Source organism: Arachis hypogaea, chromosome 5, assembly GCF_003086295.3.
Source record: "Arachis hypogaea cultivar Tifrunner chromosome 5, arahy.Tifrunner.gnm2.J5K5, whole genome shotgun sequence".
In the NCBI taxonomy this organism is placed as follows: domain Eukaryota; kingdom Viridiplantae; phylum Streptophyta; class Magnoliopsida; order Fabales; family Fabaceae; genus Arachis; species Arachis hypogaea.
This window is the reverse complement of record NC_092040.1, coordinates 56,138,807-56,143,322: the sequence shown is the minus strand read 5'-3', so window position 1 is coordinate 56,143,322 and position 4,516 is coordinate 56,138,807. Positions and strand designations below refer to the sequence as shown.

General features: G+C 35.1%; 1 non-coding gene across 1 annotated transcript; it reads left to right on the top strand.

The window, feature by feature from the left end:
* Positions 1-246: 246 nt before the first annotated feature.
* On the top strand, positions 247-350 carry LOC112805067 (small nucleolar RNA R71). The gene has a single exon (XR_003203679.1). It is a non-coding gene; the product is annotated as a small nucleolar RNA R71 (small nucleolar RNA).
* The last annotated feature ends 4,166 nt before the right edge of the window (positions 351-4,516 follow it).

The following is a 4,516-nucleotide window of genomic DNA, read 5'->3' as shown; positions in this document are numbered from 1 at the left end:
GAGCCAATATGGCATTCAGAGCATCAATTTCAAGAACTCCCTTCCTTTGAGGCGTCCCATTATTCACGGAATTCCTCTCAGAAGTGTACATGAACTGGTTATTTGCAACCATGTCAATAAGTTCTTGAGCTTCTGCAGGCGGTTTTCTTTAGGTGAATGGATCCACCTGCAGAATGGTCCAGTGACATCTTAGAGAACTCAGATAGACCATAATAGAATATATCTATCATGGTCCATTCTGAAAACACGTCAGAAGGACATCTTTTGGTCATCTGCTTGTATCTTTCCCAAGCTTCATAGAGGGATTCACCATCCTTTTGTTTGAAGGTCTGAACATCCACTCTAAGCTTGCTCAGCTTTTGAGGAGGAAAGAATTTAGCCAAGAAGGCCGTGACCAGCTTATCCCAGGAGTCTAGGCTATCTTTAGGTTGAGAGTCCAACTATGCTCTAGCTCTGTCTCTTACAGCAAAAGGGAAAAGCATGAGCCTGTAGACTTCAGAATCTACTCCATTAGTCTTAACAATCTCACAGATCTGCAAGAACTCAGTTAAGAACTGGTAGGGATCTTTTGATGGAAGTCCATGAAACTTGCAGTTCTGTTGCATTAGAGCAACTAATTGAGGTTTCAAGTCAAAATTGTTTGCTCCAATGGCAGGAATTGAGATGCTTCTTCTATCAAATTTGGAAGTAGGTGTAGTATAATCACCAAGCATCCTCCTTGCATTATTGTTGTTGGGTTCGGCTGCCATCTCCTTTTCTTGTTCAAAAATTTCAGCAAGGTTGTCTCTGGATTATTGTAATTTAGCTTCTCTTAGTTTCCTCTTCAGAGTCCTTTCAGGTTCTGGATCAGCTTCAACAAGAATGCCTTTTTCCTTGTTCCTGCTCATATGAAAGAGAAGATAACAGAAAAAGAAGAGGAATCCTTTATGTCACAGTAAAGAGGTTCCTTATTGTTAGTAGAAGAAAAAAGGGAATAAAGAAAGGAGAATCCAAACACAAAGGTGAGGATAGGGGCAGAGATTTGAGATGAAGAGAAGTGTTAGTGAATGAATAAATAAATAGAATAAGATGAGAGACAGAAGTTTTCGAAAATAATTTTGAAAAGGAGTTAATGATTTTCAAAAATTAAGATAAGAAATAAAATTAAAATTAAAATTTAAAACAATTAATTAATTAAAAAGATTTTTTGAAAAAAAGGGAGGTATTTTCAAAAATTAGAGAGAGAAAAGTTGTTAGGTGGTTTTGAAAAAGATAAGAAACAAACAAAAAGTCAAATAGTTAGTTGAAAAAGATTTGAAAATTAATTTTGAAAAGATAAGAAGATAAGAAGTTAGAAAAGATATTTTAAAATCAAATTTTGAAAAAGATAAAATTTAAAAAGATATGATATAAAAGATAAGATAAAAAGATATGATTAAAAGGATATGGTTAGAAAAGATTTAATTTATAAAATTAAAATTAATTACTTGACTAACAAGAAACTAAAAGATAAGATTCTAGAATTTAAAGATTGAACATTTCTTAACAAGAAAGTAACAAACTTCAAATCTTTGAATCAATCACATTAATTGTTAGCATAATTTTCGAAAATAAAGATAAAACTAAGAAAAAGATTTTTGAAAAATAGTAAAAAAATGAAAAAGATTTAATTTTTTTGAAAAAGTTTTGAAAAGATAAGATTTTTAAAATTTGAAAATTTGACTTGACCTACAAGAAACAACTAATTTTAAAAATTTTTGACTAAGTCAACTCAAATTTTTGAAATTTTGAGAGAGAAAAGGAAAAGATATTTTTTTGATTTTTGAATTTTTAATTATGAGAGAGAAAAACATAAAAATTGACTCACAACATGAAAATTATGAATCAAAACACATGATGCATGCAAGAACATTATGAATGTCAAGATGAACACCAAGAACACTTTGAAGATCATGATGAACATCAAGAACATATTTTTGAAACTTTTTTATGCAAAGAAAATATGCAAGACACCAAACTTAGAAATCTTTAATGCTTAGAGAATATGAATGCAAAGATGCACATGAAAAACAATAAAAGACACAAAGCAAGAAGACTATGAACATCAAGATCAAACAAGAAGACTTACCAAGAACAACTTGAAGATCATGAAGAACACTATGAATGCATGAATTTTCGAAAATTGCAAGAACAATATGAATATGCAATTGACACCAAACTTAAAACATGACACAAGACTCAAACAAGAAACATAAAAATATTTTTGATTTTTATAATTTTATTATTTTTTTGGATTTTATTTTATATTTTTCGAAGTCCTCAATCAAAATCCCAGGAATCATACCAGGTTAGTCTAAAGCTTGATGGCCAGCCAAGCTTCAGCATACCATTTTGAAACTCTAGAATTTATTCTTAAAAACTCTGAAGGATTTTTCAAAAATAGAGGGAGAAAATATTTGAAAAATATTTTTGAAAATTTTTTGAGAAGAAAAAAATTACCTAATCTGAGCAACAAGATGAACCGTCAGTTGTCCATACTCGAACAATCCCCGGCAGCGGCACCAAAAACATGGTGGACGAAATTGTGATTCATACTTAAATTGTTGTTCAAAATTGATTCCCAGGTAATGGCCCCAAAAACTTGGTGCTCAATACCATGGTCTAAACATAATTTCACAACTTCGCTCAACTAACCAGCAAGTGTACTGGGTCGTCTAAGTAATAAACCTAAAGTGAGTAAGGGTCGATCCAACAGAGATTGTTGGTATGAAGCAAGCTATGGTCATCTTGTAAATCTCAGTCAGGCAGATGATAAATGGTTATGGAGTTTTCGAATAATAATAATAAATAAACTGAAAATAAAGATAAAAATACTTATCTAGATCATCGATGGAAATTTCAGATAGGCGTATGAAGATGTTGTGCTCCTTCTGAATCTCTGCTTTCCTACTGCCTTCATCCAATCCTTCTTACTCCTTTCCATGGCAAGCTGTATGTAGGCCATCACCGTTGTCAGTGGCTACATCCCATCCTCTCAGTGAAAAAGGTCCAAATGCTCTATCACGGCACGACTAATCATCTGTCGGTTCTCGATCATGTTGGAATAGAATCCCTTGATTCTTTTGTGTTTGTCATCACACCTAACAATCACGAGTTTGAAGCTCGTCACAGTCATTCAATCCCGGAATCCTACTCGGAATACCACAGACAAGGTTTAGACTTTCCGAATTCTCATGAATGCCGCCACCAATTCTAGCTTATACTACGAAGACTCTGATCTCACAGAATGGAAGGCTCAGTTGTCAGGCGAGGGCAACCATGCGTTGTGCATCAGGAATCCAAGAGATACACACTCTAGCTTTCGCTTGTAGAACGGAAGTGGTTGTCAGGCACGCGTTCATAGGGACGGATGATGATGAGTGTCACGGATCATCACATCCATCAGGTTGAAGTACGAATGGTATCTTAGAACCAGAATAACTTGAATTGAATAGAAAATAGTAGTAATTGCATTAAAACTTGAGGTACAGCAGAGTTCCACACCCTTAATCTATGGTGTGTAGAGAATCCACCGTTGAAAATACATAAGTGAAGGTCCAGGCATGGCCGAATGGCCAGCCCCCAAAATATGATATGAATTTGAAAAATAGGGAGAAGGACTTATTGTCAAAAGACCGAATGGTCAAAGACACTGAATACAATAGTAAAAAGTCCTATTTATACTAGACTAGCTACTAGGGTTTACAGAAGTAAGTAATTGATGCAGAAATCCACTTCCGGGGCCCACTTGGTGTGTGCTTGGGCTGAGCTTGAACTTTACACGAGCTAAGGCTTCTTTTGGAGTTGAACGCCAAGTTGTAACGTGTTTTTGGCGATCAACTCTGGTTCGTGACGTGTTTCTGGCGTTTGACTCCAGAATGCAGCATGGAACTGGCGTTGAGCGCCAGTTTACGTTATCTAATCACGAATAAAGTATGAACTATTATATATTTCTGGAAAGCTCTGGATGTCTACTTTCCAACACCATTGAGATCGCGCCATTTGGAGTTGTGTAGCTCCAAAAAATCTTTTTCGATTGCAGGGAGGTCAGAATCCAATAGCATCAGCAGTCCTTTGTCAGCCTTTTATCAGAGTTTTGCTCAGGTCCCTCAATTTCAGCCAGAAATTACCTGAAATCACAGAAAAATACACAAACTCATAGTAAAGTCCAGAAATGTGAATTTAGCATAAAAGTTAATGAAAACATCCCTAAAAATAGCTAGATTATACTAAAAAGTATCTAAAAAAAATGCCAAAAAGCGTATAAATTATCCGCTCATCAGCCTTGCACTGTTCTCTAGGATTAACCTCAGTATTATTGGGAAGAGTGTCAGGAGGGATCTAAAGGATCCTCTTACTCAATTGACCAACCTGTACCTCCAAATTTCTAATGGAGGACCTTGTTTCATTAATAAAACTATGGGTGGTCTTAGTGAGAATGGAAACTAGAGTAGCTAAGTTAGAAAGGCTCTGCTTAAAGGTCTCCATATTCCCTTGA